At 45.4% G+C, this 18,030-nt stretch overlaps 1 long non-coding RNA gene across 2 annotated transcripts in view; it reads right to left on the bottom strand.

Moving 5' to 3' along the window:
- Positions 1 to 1,710: 1,710 nt before the first annotated feature.
- Positions 1,711 to 18,030, bottom strand: part of LOC129490084 (uncharacterized) — a 45,806-nt gene continuing 29,486 nt past the window's right edge. The window contains exons 4-7 of one of the 2 annotated variants that reach the window (XR_008660156.2): positions 16,981 to 17,969; positions 14,729 to 15,381; positions 5,451 to 5,530; positions 1,711 to 4,836 (exon numbers count right to left, since the gene is read on the bottom strand). This is a non-coding gene — a long non-coding RNA (uncharacterized lncRNA). Of the gene's footprint in view, positions 4,837 to 5,450; positions 5,531 to 11,537; positions 12,627 to 14,728; positions 15,382 to 16,980; positions 17,970 to 18,030 lie in introns of those variants that run through there. The other variant, XR_008660157.2, reaches the window with a different exon arrangement.

Here is an 18,030-nt window from a genome sequence, read left to right as displayed (position 1 = left end):
TGGAATGGCTGTATTTATCCAGTGCCCATACCCGCACTGTATCTAGGAAGTAACTAACCTGCTTTTGATTTTACAGGCTCATAGGTGGAAGGGACTTGCCTTGTCTCAAATGAGACTTTGGACTGTGAACTTTTGAGTTAATTCTGAAATGAGTTAAGATTTTGAGGGACTGTTTGGAAGGTATGATTGGTTTTGAAATGCAAAGACAGGAGATTTGGGAGGGGCCAGGAGTGGAATGATATGGTTTGGCTGTGTCCCCACCCAAATCTCATTTTGAATTCCCACATGTTGTGGGAGGGACCCTGTGGGAGATAATTGAATCATGGGGGCAAGTCTTTCCCATGCTGTTCTTATGACAGTGTATAAGTTCTCATGAGATCTGATGATTTTAAAAAGAGGAATTTCCCAGCACGAGTCTCTCTCTTTGCCTGCTGCCATCCATGTAAGATGTGACTTGCTCTTCCTTGCCTTCCATCATGATTGTGAGGCTACCCCAGCCACGTGGAACTGTAAGTGCAATTAAACCTCTTTCTTTTGTAAATTGCCCAGTCTTGGGTATGTCTATCAGCAGCATGAAAATGGACTAATACAATGAATGTCCCAGGACAGTAGATTCCAAGCTGTGCTCCCTGAAACCCCCAGGACTTTAGATTTAAATCAAATCCATGAAGTGGCCCAAGGGGATCTTCAGAAACTTAGGAGGGAGTTTAAGCTTAAAAATTGTAAAAGCCATTCTCCTAAATCAGTGAGCTTTAATGACTCAAAGGAACTTAAAAATTATATCATCAAACATTTTTACTTTCAGGTAAAGAAACCATGGACAGGTCTTGTTTCCCAGGACCTTCTGACAGAGGCTTTACTGATCTTGAATGCAGTCCACAGGTCTAAAGGAGGAAGGATGGACTGGCTGCTGGCCTGCCAACTGCAGGGGTTCATGTGGCTTGGTCTGCTTTACCAGTGTCCAGGTTGAACCCTTCATCACTGGTGTAATTCCTCAGTCAAGCCTACGCAAATCCAAGTGCTTATATTAAAATGAGTTATTTCAAATCAGCTTGCAACATGATGATGATGATGATGATTACTATTATCATTACCGAAACAGGGTCCCACTCTGCTGCCCAGGCTGGAGTGCCAGAGGCATGATCTCAACTCACTGCAGCCTCCACCTCCTGGGCTCAGGAGATATTCCCACCTCAGCCTCCTGAGTAGCTGGGACTATAGATGTGTGCCTTCACACCCAGCTAATTTTTATGTATTTTTTGTAGAGATGGGGTTTCACCATGTTGGCCAGGCTGGTCTGGAATTCCTGGACTCAACTAATCCACCTCCCTCAGCTTTCCAAAGTACTGGGATTATAGGCATGAGCCACCACGCCTGACCCAATTACTTTTAATAATAATAGTGCATGTGGTGTCGATTAACATTAGAGAACCCCATAATTAGAAGGACCCTCTGAAAGGCCCTAGGCAATGATTTTGAACCTTCTCTTTGGGCATGCACTGTTTTCAGAAGCTGATGAAAACTCTGGACCTTCCTCCCAGAAAAATGAACACACTTCCAGACACATTCCATCTGGCCCAAAATTTCAGGGGTGTATAAGACTCCTTGAAGCCCATACTTGAACTCCAGATTAAGTATTTGTGTTCTTCAGCATACACCCTGGGCAGAATTTTTCATCTGTCTTTGACGGAAGATCCAGATGGCAAAAACTTCATGGTTCACCTTTCCATCTGCCTGGTACACATCTTTTTATTTTAAACTTATTTATCTCATCAACACAGATGTAAAACAACAATCACAATCCTTTGAGTTATGCTAGAAAACGAAATAAGGAGACTTGAGTCAAGTAGCCAATACACATGGATAGGAGGGCACTTTTTCCTGTCATTAGTACCAAGATGATTGACATCTTCTCATCCCAGGCAAAGGGTGAAATGCACAAACCTAACGGCACTTTTTGCTCAGTTACTGTGTGACATATTCCTGATTTTAGATGCAGGTAAACTAACTCCCGAAAATGGACATTTAGTATTCATATATATACTAAATATTTAAGCTATGTGACCATCAGAGGTAATTTCATTACAACAAAGCATAAAGGAAAATATTTTTCAAAAGTACAGGAAAATACACATAATATGAGTTTCTCCAAGTCTTAAGAGGATGTGAGGAGCCTCAGGGGGTCACAGTAGCAGTTATAATCCTTGTTCCTACCTGCTACTGCAAGACTTCCAACCTCTTGCAAATTTCTCTCCAAATATTTCTCTTCCGCAGGGAGTGTCTCTCAGCGCTAGGGGTGCTGGACATGATGTCCTACACCATGATTTCCACCAGGTGGCAGCGCTATGTCAACAGGCACTGCCTTCAATTTCCGTAGGGAACCTTCCCCCCTGTGAGACAAAGAAAGCCTTTCTCCCTCTGCATTACTATCAGAGAGTCCCTAAAGAGACTAAAGTTTTGTTTTGCTTTGTTTTGTTTTGAGGGTACAGCTTGTTCAGCCCTTGTCTCTCCATAGGTATCAGACAGGCCCCTGAAAGCCAAATCGGAGACATGGCCACTGGGCTGTCTTTGGAATTGCTTTGCCCCTCTCATGACAAAGGCTTTCTCCCTGATTTGAGATTAGAAAAAAAAAAAAAAGACAAAGACGACAGGCTTTGCTGCTGGCTCTTCTCACCACTGGGTTGGTTGAGAGCTTGAGAATAAGACAAAGCTTGGGTGAGTCCCATCTCTGCCACTCACTAGCTATGAGGCTTCAGGCACAGTAACCTCTCCAAGCCTCTGTTTCCTCATCTGTAAAATGAGGAGAATGATGGTCCCTACTTCATAGGGCTGATGTACAGATTAAATGAGAGTCTAGCATAATCTCTGGTACATGAGATGCATGTAATCAATGCTAGAGCTTATTATGATAACCATATAGACCTACAGAAGTGACACAATTGCTAACAGTGGTTATTTCTGGTGGCGGGATCAGAGATGTTTTAAAATTTCTTCTTTGTTTTTCCAAATTCTCTTCAGCAGGCATGCATTGCTTTTACAATCATGAAAAGAGGCAATTAACATATAATAGATTGCTGATCCCATGTTCTTGATGATTTCTCTGAAACATTCAAACTTTCTCTGTGGCTCAATGAGCTCCCCAAAGCTGGGCCTATGTCTTATCTACTTTGGAGTCTTTAACACATAATTTGACACACAGTAGGCCATCAATACTCATTTCCTGAAAAAAATCTCAAAGGCAATTGCTTCAGTGTAACTAAACATCTTTTTTTCCTCCAAGAATTCTCTTTTCTCACTTAGCTCGAATTGCTAATCCTCTTGCCAAATTAATTAAAATCCTCTCCAGATTCTCCCCAGTCAAATTCCTTAGACTATTGAGTTGGTTTTAGGCGGTGACATGGTTTGTCTGTGTCCCCACCCAAATCTCATTGTGAATTGTAGCTCCTATAATTCCCATGTGTTATGGGAGGTAATTGAATCATGGGGGCAGGTCTTTCCATGCTGTTCTCTTGATAGTGAATGAGTGTCACAAGATCTGATGGTTTTTTAAAGGGGTGTTCCCCTACACAAACTCTCTTTTCCCTGCTGCCATTTAAGATGTGACTTTGCTTCTCATTCGCCTTCCACCATGATTTTGAGGCCTCCCAAGCCATGTAGAACTATAAAGGAAACCTCTTTCCTTTATAAATTACCCAGTTTCGGGTATGTGTTTATTAGCAGCTTGACAACAGACTAATACAGGCAGATTTCCAGAAAGCATTTTACCTGAGTTACCAGAATTCATGCTGGGGGGTGTATGGGGAGGGAGGTGGGAGGTGGTCATGGGTGGTTAGGTCATTGATTTGAGATCAAATCTTTTCAGTAGTTGAATGAAGACCTAAGAGCCAGAATAACCTAGATTATATAAAGAGATTATAAAAGGAAATAGGCATTTCTAAAAATGTATTACATTTTAAATTGAAACCCATAATGAAGAGGATGATTGTTCTTTACCCGTGGATAGAAAACACGGTTACTGATGATTACACTTGGCTATTACTGTCATTTGGTTCTTTTGATCTTTACTTTGAGTCAATGGAACTGTTCAGGCATTCTCTAAGGAGGACAGACACAAGCATGACACTGCATCAGCATTTCTTCTACAAAAGAAAAGTCAAAATAAACGACAGTAGCCCATAGCAGCTGATATATTTTAATCCTTTCCTCATATTATTAATAAACATGAGACTTTCTCTTTCCAGGGAAGTTGGATTTGTATGGGAATCCAAAGATAATTACAGCTGAGCCACTCTGAGGTAGAGCCCCTGAGAGGCATAGAAATCTCCAAAGTGGCCTCTTTTACACAGAATGTGGATATTCAGTTCTTCCTTTGATCCCAAGTTACAAACTAGGTTATTCTTTGCTTTAGATGTCCAACCATTCAGACTCCTAGCTGAGTCTTACAAGTTTCTAGCTCAGGAGAGAGTCGTTGGGTGGCAGGGGGTGGCTCTGTGGTTGCTGGTTATGTGGGGAACATGTGGGAAGTGCAAGGAGAAAGGAAAGCTCCAGGCTTGCACACATCAGTCAGGGCTGGTTCCTGTTCCTGTAACCTAAGATTTCTGTTGACATGGTGCCAATTCCCTGGCAGGCATGCAGAGAAGCCTCTGTTCTCTCTGCCACGCTGTGGTGTCCCACCTGGACACTTGGCCCCTGAAGCAGAGATCTGTCTGCTGCCGCCACAGGTCTTCTCTCCAGGCTGTTCAGATCTGGTCCTTGTAGGATGGAAGTGCACACACTGTCTCTGCCTGTCCCCAGGGAGCAAGATGTAAACTTCCTCCTTCATCATTCGGGCAAAAACTGAATAAATAGATGAACACCAAATTATGCAAATCTTCATCATGCAGGCCAGGTTGCCAAACATGCCCAGACCTGCTTAAGCTGAGAAGTAAGGGCTGATCAAGCTCACATCTAAAATCCTGGGTTATAAGAAAAATTCCAGCTGACTTGGAACACAGCCCCGACTCCTCTCACATGACCAGCAAAGAGCTGGTCCTGGAAAAATTCCACGTGTTTGGCCAGGCACGGTGGCTCACGCCTGTAATCCCGGCACTTTGGGGGGCCGAGGTAGGTGGATCACGAGGTCAAGAGATCAAGACCATCCTGGCCAACATGGTGAAACCCCATCTCTACTAAAAATACAAAAAATTAGCTGGGTGTGGTGGTGGGCACCTGTAGTCCCAGCTACTTGGGAGGCTGAGGCAGGAGAATCACTGGAACCCAGGAGGCAGAGGTTGCAGTGTGCCGAGATTGCGCCACTGCACTCCAGCCTGGCGACAGAGTGAGACTCCGTCTCAAAAAAAAAAAAAAAATCCACTTGTTCAAAGATGAGTCATCAAAAAGGAAGACATACAGGATCTCTGCAAATGTAGGAAAGGGATAGGAAAAACCAATGGCAGATGTGGAATACTCACCAGGAAGAGGCTGCCATGGAGCAGACACCGGTCTTAACCAAGCAATTGCCAGGCACTTAAAAACTTAATGAAATGGTTGCCTTTAAGAAAGAAAAGGATAAAATAAGCTCAGGGAAATGATGGTAAGATATCAGGAGGTGGAACATGAGCTCAGAAGAAAAGTGGAAAAGGAAAACAAAGGCAACTAGGACTAGTCAGGGTTCTCCAAAAAAACAGAACTAATATGATATCTGTCTGTCTATTATTTTGTGTGTGCATATAAAATATATATAATATTATACGTGTGTGTGTGTATGTATGTGTGTATATATATATATTCTAGAGGGAGAGAGAGAGTGAGATTTATTTTAAGGAATGGGCTGCCATGATTTTGGAGGCTGGCAGGGTGGGCTGGCAGGGTGGGCTGGCAGGATAGCCGCTGTTTCAGTACAAGTGCAAAGTTCATGTGCTGGCAGAATTCCTTCTTGCCTGGAAGAGGTCACTCTTTTGTTCTATTTAGGCCTCCAGTTGTTTGGCTGAGGGCCATCCACATTAGATAGAGTCATCTGCTTTACTCAAAGTCCAATGATTTAAATGTTAATCTCATCCAAAAACACCCTCATGGAAACATCCAGAGTAATGTTTGACCAAATATCTTAGTCTCATGACACAGCCAAGTTGACACATAAAATTTAACCATCTTACCTAACCAAACCAACGCAATGCTGATTCAAATCAAATTAACAACAAATTTCAAACTAGAGTGATCTGCTCCCCTTCAGATTGTCTCTTTGTAAGGGAGAATGGGCCATGAATGTCCTTCCATCAGGGATGAGGGTCTTTGCTCCCTACATTGCCTCCTGTAGTCACTGATAATGATATCAGTGAATCTAAACTCCCATGAGTGGGTCATAATGAATACTAGATTGATATTAGATTTTATCCTCGCTATCTGAAATAAGAATGACTGGCCTCCCTTGCCCCCAGAACTTTTAGACAGTTGGCTGAGCCCGGGACCCTGGGGACATGGGTGAGATCAATATGGCAGACTTGCCTCACTGTATTGCTTGAAGTCCTGTCAATAGCAGCCTTAATTTTAAATGTGATAGGAGTCAAATTAAACAGATTTGGTCCCTCTGTTGGTCAGACTAATCAGAGCAGCTGATGAGGTAGCATACTCATGGGAAAATGTGAATTTGGCCAAGGATCTGTTAGGCCTTGTGGTGGATTTTTGTGACAGGCAATTTGCCACGGGCTCTGATTGTCTCTGCATGCTCTTGCTGGGGATGACAAGAATGCAAGGTCCTGACTGTTGCTTGCTTGAGACATTTCTCAGGGTTGTGTTTGCAGTAGACAGCCTTGACAAAGCAATATCCCCCTGCCCCAGACAAAGGGCAAACTTGCTCACCACTTACTATTAAATTGTATGTTCCCAAGCTCAGTGTTCCTGTACAAACACACTGCGTGTACAGTAACCACCTGGGCCCCTCCACATCACCCCTGTGGGACTTGGGGACAAGGAAAACCAATGCTAACTAACACAAACCTCATGCAACTTGGTCTGCCAGAGTAGTGTAGTCCTTTGTCTCTGATCCAGTCTCATGTCATCTGCAAGCATCCATGAAACCATAACAGGCTTACTAGCTTGTAAGATAGGCAAAATTCCAGACTTTCATAGATTCCAACACACATGACCCAAGTAAGGCCAATCAGGTATTCTTCCCAAAGATATTTCCTCAAGAGCACTTCCCCAGAGTTCTTTCCCACTGATAGATGGGTGATGGGAAAGTGCCATCCATTTTATTTCTCTCTCCTTCCCTTTATTAGTTTATATACAAGTTGTTGGAAGTTAACTTTACAATTTGGTCTTTTGGTAACAGAATATTTACCTGTGATCAAATTTGAGTAATGAATATAGCCAGGGATAGATAAAATTGTTGTTGGCACTGAGTATCTTCTCATTTGGGAGAAAGGGTAGGAATATTTTCCCTGATAAGAAGGATAGCTGTATTTTTCGTTGTCGTATAGAAGTTCAGATATGTGTAAGAGGGTGCATACGGAAACTGAGTAGCCAAAGGGGTGGGCTGTGACAGTTATCACTTTAGAGCCTCTGAATTCCAAATCCACTCTTCGTTATCCTCCTTTGTGATACTGGAGCTGGATCCTCTAAATATTTCTTTGCCTGCTAGCACGATATTAAGTGCTGTCAATGGAGGGCTCTGGAGAGACACTGCAGGAAGAAGAGGCTCCCTTCCTTTCCTCTTGCTCCTGCTCTTGACTGGTGCATGGGGCACCCAGGGATGCTCATCCCTGGTGATTTCCTAAGGAGTTCTGCTAGCACCTCACTCAGCTCTCCAGCAAATTTAACAGCAACCCCACAGGCAGGTTTTCACCAAACGCTGCTGAAGCCCCAGATGGTGGCACAGTGTGTCTCATAAACGCTCCAGCAGTTGGCTCCCCTGAGTTTCAGTAACACACCACAGGTGAAGTCCTAGTGAGCGCCCGCACCTCAGAGGGCAGCTTCTCAGTGGGTGTTGTCAGCCCCCACCGGTGCATGGGTTTCTTGCATGCCAGCCCGGCCTCAAGCACTACAACAAACTTATCTGCCATCCTGCAGGCTCTATCCACACCATCTCCAAGGGCATCTGAGTCTCATTCCTGGGGACACCCTTTTCCAAGCTGGTTCCTTCCTTGGGTTCTCTGCTTGAGCCCTAGAGCTAGTGCCTGCCCCTATATCCACGATTCCTGTTTTTTGTTTGTTTATTTGTTTATTGTTTTTGAGACGGAATCTCACTCTATCGCCCAGGCTGGAGTGCAGTGGCGCGATCTCGGCTCACTCCAACCTCCACCTCTCGGGTTCAAGCGATTTTCCTGCCTCAGCCTCCAGAGTAGCTGAGATCACAGGGATGTGCCACCACACCCAGCTCATTTTTGTATTTTTAGTAGAGACAGGGTTTCACCATGTTGGCCAGGCTGGCCTGTATTTTTTTTTTTTTTATTGTGGTAAAACGTACATAACATTTATCATTTTAACCATTTTTAAGTGTACAATTCACTGACATTAGATACATTCACAATGTTTTGCAGCCATCACCACTATCTATTTCCCAAACTTTTCTATCATTCCAAGGTGAAACTCTATACCCATTGTAATAGTCTGTTCCTCATGCTGCTATAAAGATACTACCTGAGACTGGGTAATTTATGAAGAAAAGAGGTTTGATTGATTCACAGTTCTGCATGCCTGGGGAGGCCTCGGGAAACCCTGTCATGGTGGTAGGTGAAGGGGAAGCAAGGCAGATCTCTTCACAAAGTGGCAGGAGAGAGAGAAAAAGAAAGAGAGAGAGAGAGAAGGGAGCCACATACTTTTAAACCATCAAATCTCAGGAGAATTCACTCACTATCACAAGAATCACCTCCATGATCCAGCCATCTCCCACCAGGTCCCTCCATTGACATGGGATTACAGTTTGAGATGAGATTTGGGTGGGGACCCAGAGCCAAACCGTATCACCCACTAAACAATAACTTCCCATTCTCCCCTTCCTCCAGCTCCTGAAAACCTCCATTCTACTTTCTGTCTCTATGAATTGACTATTCATGGTACACTATATAAGTGGCACCATATAATATTTGCCCTTTTGAGTCTGGCTTATTTCATTTCGCATGTCAAGGTTTATCCATGTGGTAGCATGTATCAGAATTTCATTCCATTTTATGGCAGAATAACATTTCATTTTGTTTATCCATTCACCTGTTTCTGTAACCTTTAGACTTCTTTTTATCCCTTAGTGGGTAACCCCCTATTATTAGTTCATGATTATTTATATTACACTTTCTCTGTTGACATTGTATAGCTCCTGTCTCCTGCCTGATACATCTGTCTCAAGAAACTGCCTTTCCATCCCTGTGACTGATGGGGCCAATCATGGAACCTCATTTCCCTCACCATCTATCGCATTGGCCCATCACTCTGATAATAGTGCAGGGTCCCAGGGTAGGTAGGTACACAACCAACCAACAGCAATCCCATGCCTTCCCCAGGATGGAAGGATGAGTACTGGGAAAAGGCTTTTCACTGGGATTGCCACACTGGGGTTCTTGAGGCCACATTCCTAGATACGTATGGGGGCTCATCTTGTGATAGGAGAAATTGAGGCCAACTGGCAAAGAGCAATACAGATGAAAGTGAAAAATGGAGAGGTTTCTCATATACCTGGAGAAAGTGCAGCACGAGAAGAAGGTTAAAATTTAAGGCAGTGAGAGCACAAATAAGAGAGTGAGAAAGAGCAGCTGGATGTGCAGAGGACAGATCAGGAGATAGCGGATCATGATACCATGAATATCAGACTCTCAAGGGAGCATTTTCTAAAAGAAGGGATGAGTAAAAGTAGGCCGGAAAATGCCACTGGCTTGGGCACTAGGTTGTGGTTGACCCTGGTGACAGCAGAGGCCCGGCATGGCCTGGCCTCGGTGCCTCTCCACGGCCATCTCTGGCACCCCGGAGATGCCACCCTCTGGCTATACTTGCCATTCCACGGAGCTGCTACAGCTCTCAAGCTTCTCTGTTTTCCTTGACCCATCCCAGTTTGTCCTCTTGACCAACTCTGACTGATTCTCCAAAATTCAGCTCAACCTTTGGTCTCCAGGTCAGCTTCTCCCAAAGAGGAGGAGATGCTCCCCAGCCCTTTGTGTGGTCCCTTCCTTTGATGACGTGTGATTACACTGTTTACTGTGCATGTCTGCCTCCTCCTCCAGTCCGTGAGCTCCTTAAAAACAAGGACTTAGCCTTATGCATCTTTGTATTCCAAGCACTCAGCCCAGGGCCTGGCTCTGAAATGAGCTCAGTGCACATTAATGGATCAATGCCTGGAGGGGCGCACTGGCTGATCTGATCCTTTTTTAGAAAAACACGGTCTGGTTGCCATGGCGCTGAAAGAGCGCTTTCTATACCTGCTGTTTTCAGGATGAGCAAATCACTTTCAGCTGACCACACTGTGGCATCTGGCCAGCAGGATCTGCAGAATCCAGCAGGATGGATGCCGAGCCAACTCTGAGATGGAAGAGATACCTTTCCTCCTTCCGAGCAGGTAAACTATTGAGTAACATCAAAGAATTTCATTTTTTCTACCCCTGGAAGATTTAAAGGGCTCCTCTTTTGTCAATATCTCCCTAGCTCTCCTGCCAGTTTTCTCTCACCTCCTGCACAGTTTTTCTGTCTCCTTATCTGCTGCTACTCTAAGATCGGGCTTTAGCCTATAGGCCAAATCTGGCTCACCACCTGTTTTTGCAAACAAAGTTTTATTGGAAGACAGCCATACCCATTTGTTTACATATTGTCTATGGCTGCTTATACTCTATAATGGTAGAGCTATGGCAGAGATTGCATGCCTGCAAAACTGAACATATTTACTGTCTGGCCCCTTGCAAAAAATAAAAAGTTTTCTGATCGGTATACTAGACAATGAGCTTCAGCAGATAAGAGATGATAAGGAAATAGTGCAACTCAAAAATGGGACAAGGGAAATAGAAAGAGAAAAACAGAATATGCCCCTAGATTGTTGTATGGGCAATGGATGGGAGATGAAGAATACTACAGTATTTATAAACCAGATAGTAAAAGCTTAAACAAAAAAATAAGAGTAAGAGCCAAGGGAGGCTGAGGTGAGAGGATTGCTTGTGTGCTGGATCGCCTGACTGAGACCAGCCTGGGCAACAGAGGGAGACACCATTTCTATAAAAAATACAAAAAAATTAGCTTGGTGTGGTGTCACATGCCTGTAGTCCCAGCTACTCAGGTGGCTGAGGTGGGAGGACTTATTGAGCCCAGGAGGCCAAGGCTTTGATGAGCCAGGATCATACCATTATACTCCAGCCTGGGCAAAGAGCAGGACCCTGTCTTTAAAAAAAAAAAATTAAGAGCATTTTAAAAAGTGTACATATAAAATAACCACTGGAATAAAATTACAAACCTTTATAAATACAATTTTTAAAGTAAAAAAATACATTGCATGGAGAAACATAGCAGATATAATACATGATCAATATAAAGTAATGTGGCAGAATGGAGACCCAATATATCAGTTGTATCAGTAAATATGAGAGGACTCATAAAAAGAAAACATTTTTAATTTGACTCATCTTCATCAGCCTTCTTGGCTAGAACTCCCCATTCTCTCTTGAACCCATCCAATCAGGCTCCAGTTCTCACCACCCCCACAGAAACAACTCTTGTCAAGATAACCAATGGCTTTCAAAGTTTCTATTGCTCTCTTCCCAGTCCTTATTTTTCCAAGTCTCGCAGCAGCAGTTGACAAAGGTGATCCTGCTCTCCCCATCAAACACTTTTACTTTACCGATTTCTGGGATAGCACCTCTCCTGGTACAGGGGAAGGAAGGAAGACTTCCTTCCCAGAGACTTCTCAGAGTTTTTTGCTGGATTCTTCTCCTCTTCCTGATCTAATCGAAGGTTGTATTCTCCCAGGTCTCCTTCCATGGACCTCTTCTCTTTCCCCTCTCCACTTTTTCTCACAGTATCTTCCATCATTCCCCTGGCTTTCATGGACAGGCTGATGATCTCCAGATTTGTATCCCAGACCCTGAGGTCTTCCCTGAGCTTTAGACTCACAGACCCAACTGTCTACTCAGGTTGGCATTGGCATCCATCCTGCTGGATTCTGCAGATCCTGCGGCCCAGATGCCACAGTGTGGTCTGTTTGGGTATAGACTAGACATCTCAAACCTAACGTATTCAAAGCTAAATTACTGATTTGTCGTTCCTGGTTTGTTTCCTCTACAGTCTTCCCCATCTCAGGAAGCAGCAGCACCATTCAGCTCATTGCTTGCTTGAACAGGGGGAGTCTTCCTTGACCCCTCTCTGTCACATAATTTCTCAGTAAGTCCCGTTGGCTCTGGCCTGGCACAGTGGCTCAGGCCTGTAATTCCAACACTTTGGAAGGCCAGGGCAGGCAGATGGCTTGAGCCCAGGAGTTCAAGACCAGCCTGGGTACATGGTGAGACCCATGTCTCTATAAATACAAAAATTAGCTGGGCGTGGTGGCATGCACCTGTAGTCCTGTAGTCCCAGCTGCTTGGGAGGCTGAGAGGTGGGAGGATACCTTGATCCATGAGGTCAAGGCTGCAGTGAGCCATGATTGCACCACTGCACTACAGCCTGGGGAACAAGCGAGACCCAGTCTAAAAAAAAAAAAAAAAAAAAAAAAAAAGGCCTGTTAGCTCGATCACTCTTTAATCTGCCCCACCAAGATCTCTGAGGGCCGAGCCACCCTCCTGTCTGGTCTGGGCTACTCCTGTAGCCTCCTAACTGGCTGCCCCTCGCCTCTACTTCCGCCCCCTGCTTTTTCCCTCCACACCTCAGCCAGCGGGATGATTCTAAAATGCAGGTCAGATGACACCATCCCTGCTCAAAACCCTCCAACTGCTTCCCATCCACGCTTACAGGAAAATCCAAAGAACTCAACGTAACGTAACTTACACAGCCCTATATGTTCTGGCCCCTGTATCTCTCTCCAGCCTCATTTCCTACTTTTCCCTCTCCTTCACCACATTCCAGAGGCCCTGGCTTCTCTCCCGTTTCCAGGACACACCAAACACAGTCCTGCCTCAGGGCACTTCGCTGTCTGGAAGAGCCTTGCCCAGGCCTCAGTAAGGTTCTATGCTCACTGCATTCAGCTCTCTGCTCTTCTGAGGGGTCCTCATGACAATCACATACAAAACAGCACCGCTTCACTCGCTGCACTCAAACATTGCTTCACGTTTCCATAGTGCTCATCACCACTTGACAGTACATTGTATTAAACAGTTCTGAGTTTTTTGTTTTTTTTTTGAGATGGAGTCTCACTCTGTTGCCCAGGCTGGAGTGCAATGGTGCGATCTCAGCTCACTGCCACTTCTGCCTCCCAGGTTCAAGCAATTCTCCAGCCTCAGCCTCCCGAGTAGCTGGGACTATAGGTGCCTGCCACCAAGCCCAGCTAATTTTTTGTATTTTTAGTAGAGACGGGGTTTCACCATGTTAGCCAGGATGGTCTCAATCTCCTGACCTCATGATCTGCCCGCCTCGGCCTCCCAAAGTGCTGGGATTACAGGCGTGAGCCACCACGCCCAGCCCAGTGTTGTTTTTGAGATGGGGTCGGTCACTCGGGTTGAAGTCCAGTGTCACAACCTCGGCTCACTGCAACCTCTGCCTCCCAGGCTCGAGAGATCCTCCCACCTCAGCCTCCCAAGTTGCTGAGACCACAGGTATGTGCCACCACACCCGGTTAATTTTTTATATTTTTGATAGAGATGGGATTGTTGTCCAGGCTGGTCTTGAACTCCTGAGCTCAGGTGATCCACCTGCCTTGACCTCCCAAAGTTCTGGGATTACAGGTGTGAGCCACCATGCCCGGCCTAAACACTTTTATTTGTCTTTCTCTCCTCTAAAATATAAACTCCCTGAAGTGATGACTTTGTCTTATTCACTACTCTACTCTCAAAATGTGGCACAGTGCCTGAAAAATAGCATGCGCTCAATAAATGTTGAATGAATGGTGACATGGTCCTATTTTGGCCTGTGATTCAGTGTTTCCAAATTCCTGACAGATTTTAATCTTTGGGCATTAGGAATGAGAAAGCAAAGTATATAGGCAGTCCAGGGAATTTCTGAACTCCTAAATTAGGTACAGTTTGCCTCATATACGTTCATTTCTTTAAAAAATTTTGTCTGCTTTACAAAGAACTGTAGGCAGCCAGGAATCATGGCTCACACCTGTAATCCCAGCACTGTGTGTGGGAGGCTGAGGCAGGCTGATCACCTGAGGTCAGGAGTTCAAGACCAGCCTGGCCAACATGATGAAACCATGTCTCTCCCAAAAATACAAAAATTAGCTGGGTGTGGTAGCATGTGCCTGTAATCCCAGCTTCTAGGGACGCTGAGGCAGGAGAACTGCTTGAACCTGGGAGGGGGAGGTTGCAGTGAGCCGAGAGCACGCCACTGCACTCTAGCCTAGGCAACAGAGCGAGACTCCGTCTCAAATAAACAAACAAACAACTGTAGGCTATAGTAAAGATGCCAACAGTGGAAAATGCCAGTGAACATTATCAGATTGTATTAGAATAACAACACTGGGATTTTCTAGCAAGATTAACTACTACATGGAATTATGTGTCAAAGTTGCCAATTTAAGGACTTATTTTGCCTTCAAAACTTGTTATTTCTGGAACATCACTCATAGGATTTGTATAAAGTATAATGTGCATACAGACTTATTAGTATTTATTTGATATGCCAGAAAACTCACTGTTAGAAGCAGTCATGCCAGGAACACACTCATAACGTGCAGCAGCTACAGGCCAGGCTGGCTGATGAGAGGTTGAAAGCGTCTCATCTGTGCCCTTCCAGGAGTGGTTCCCAGAAATGTTGGTCTTAGCCTCTGACCCAGTGTCAGCGTTCTGTTCTCTTGTTCCTCCCTGATGTCAGTGGATTCATTTTTACCAAAAATGTCTTGATGTTTATTGTTAAGCTTGAATTCCCACACAATTTTAGCACTTCCCCCATTTTCTTGATGTCTCAAATGATTTTTCTCGGGACTCAGAGTTCAGAGAAACATGCATTTCCAGAGAAAAGTTGGGAAGGGACTCTTGCAGGAACACTGTCTATTTCACCTTGGTTTCTGGAAACAGGCACGTTGCAAGCTACAGTTTAGGACCTGATGCCGCTTTGAAGGTGTGTCAGCTGGACACAGAAAATGAGGTTATGGAAACAACGGTCCCAGCACAGCTCACTCTCCACCATTCTGCGCTCTCTCCCTTAGTCTTGTGGGGCTGGAGACACAGTGGCTTAGAAGTGGGGTGACCTGGTTGTGATCAAAAGGCTCCTCCCTCTGTTCACCATCCATGGAAAATGTGCCTCATCTTGCACCACACACCAGTGGAAAAGGGAATTTTAGGAAAACTAGGACAAACAAAATTGAATAGTTAGAGCAGAGCCTGTAGTATAGGAAGAACAGTGCTTAAAAATTACAGAAATTGCAAAGCATAAAATAAATAGAACACACTATATGAAATGTAAAACTCTCATGCATCATTTTCTAAAGAACAGTATCAAAAAGCAAACAATATTACTTCCTTGTTAGAAAACAATTTGGAAAAATGGGTCTTTTTTGCATTTTTGATACAATTTGCTTCAGTAATGCCACTGACTGGAATTTATTCTAAGGATGTGATTCTAAATGCACAAAAGGAGATTTATATATATGGATGTTGATTCAGCTCTTCCTTCTCTCCACCCAGAGCAGCCAGGCATGAGCTCATCCTCAAAGCTGGGCACACGGGGCCACTGTCCCAGGATGCTGAGTGCTTGGCCCTGTAAGGGATGAGGAAAGGAACTGTTCTGCATTGCAGACAGTGGGGCCTGATAAGGCTGTTCTGGCCACTAGATGGTGGTTGTGTTTATCGAAGACTACTGGATGCCTGCTAAATATCCGTGTTAGTCCATTTTCACACTGCTATAAAGAAATACCCCAGACTGGGTCATTTATAAAAGAAAGAGGTTTCATTGACTCACAGCTCCGCATGTTTGGGGAGACCTCAGGAAACTTACAATTATAAGGTCATGCTTTGGCAGAAGGAGGAGAAGCAAGTACCTTCCTCACAAGGAAGCAGGAAAGAGGGAGGGTGCACAAAGGGGGAAGAGCCCCTTATAAAACCATCAGATCTCGTGAGAACCCCCTCACTATCATGAGAACAGCATGGGGCAAACCACCCACATGATCTAATCACCTCCCACCAAGCCCCTCCCTTGACAAGTGGGGATTACAGTTGAGATACTGAGTTTGGAACTCAGGAGGCGATGCTTCTGCCCTCTTGACTCTGGTTAGAATGTGCATCAGGTGAATCCTGTTTAGTCCTGGTTCCTGAACCACAGAGGTAGTTGAACAGACTGGAGCTTATCCAGGCAATATGACCATCAGGAAACTGCATCACTGAGGAAGTTCTGAGGGAGCTGGAACTAGACCGTTTAAAGTGATGGCGGGACAAGCAACTGTCTCCTAGGAGCCAATGGCTAAGGGCAGAGGGAGCAGAGGGGTTCTGTACGGCCCTGGAGTGCAGAGCAAGTACTGGTGAACCGAAGTTACAGGGAGGCAGATGTTTGTCTAAGACAAAGAATCTTCTCTGGGTCAGAGCTGCCCGTGTGGACCGGAAGCCTGGGGAGGGAGTGAACAGCACACCTGAGAGAAGTTTGAGAGGAGGCTGAGGAGTTCCTCTGCTCCCCCAGAAAGTGTGGAGCAGGAACCACATCTCAGATGCCCGCAGGAGCCAGGTGGGTCATCAGGAGGAGTGGTCCAGCTACAGGCACACACATTAGAAATTAAAACCAACAGCAGCATCAATAAATACTGTGCAGTCCAAGCAAAACCTGCTGTGGAGGTGGGATTCAGTGATGCTCAAACTCTGCCGTGCAAAGTGGACAGGGGAGTGTATTGTTTCTTGGGGCTGCCGTAAGAAACAACCACAACTAGGGGGCCTAAACCACAGAACCTCACTGACTCACCGTTCTGGAGGCTGGAAGGCCAAGATCAAAGTGTTGGCCGAGACATGCTCCTGCTGAAGACGCTGGGGGAGGCTCCGTGTAGTTTCCGGGCGCCCCAGGCATTTGTGGCATGTGGCAGCATCTCTCTGATCTCTGCCTCCATCTTCACAGGGCGGTCTCTGCTCTGTGTGTGTCCAGATTTCCCTCTTTTTAATAAGGACGCTTGTCCTACTGGGTTCAGAGTCCACCCTACTCCAGCATGAGCTCATCTTCACTTAATTAAATGCATCTGCAATGACCTTTCCTGAATTAGGTCATACACTGGGGTGACTTTCTCGTTTTCGGGGACACAATTTAGTTCCTAACAGGGAGTCTGAAGTCCACCCTGCTGGAGACTTGTCAGCCTGGAACAACACCTCGCTTTGGAGGGGCTTTTGGCTTATGCGTCGGTTTTTGCCTGTCTCATCTTCCTTGCTTGAATAAGCTTCCTCCTTCCCACCAAGCTGCAAGGTCCGAGCACCATTTAGTGGCTGACCCACCTTCTCTCTGCAGAAGAGGAATAGGGCATCTGGGATGCCGTTAGTAAGAGCTGAGAGGGGGCTTGAAGGACCTTTCTGAGGTCCCTCTCCAGGGGCGGGACCTCTTCTGCTTGGAACCCTCTGGCTCAGAGGCTGCCACTGAAGGCTTCAGAAGGCAGAACCTGTGCATAGCTCCCGCACAGCCCTGGCTTTGCCCAGCTGTTGATTTGTGGGTAGCTGCTGCCCTCTGCTGGACAGAGTGAAACGTGCTCTCCTTCCATTTCCTAGGACTCTTGTCTCCCTATCACAAGTTCACAAACTCAGAGAGCAGAAAAGAATCAGAAGGTCAGCAGGCCCAGCCCCATTGTTCAGAGGCGGATACTGAGGCCAGAGAGGGGAAAGGCCTTGTTTAAGGTCACACGGACAGTTAGAGGAGGAGCTGGGACTAGAAATGGGTGGTCCTCCCTCAGCAGGGTCTGGAGGTGTGGGGTCCTGGAGGAGAAAGAGAAGGCACCTTACTCCTAGTAGAGACACCAGAAGGCTGGTGGGCAGT

The sequence above is a fragment of the Symphalangus syndactylus genome, chromosome 9 (genome assembly GCF_028878055.3).
Source record: "Symphalangus syndactylus isolate Jambi chromosome 9, NHGRI_mSymSyn1-v2.1_pri, whole genome shotgun sequence".
Lineage (NCBI taxonomy): Eukaryota > Metazoa > Chordata > Mammalia > Primates > Hylobatidae > Symphalangus > Symphalangus syndactylus.
This window is presented reverse-complemented; position numbering and strand designations above follow the sequence as displayed.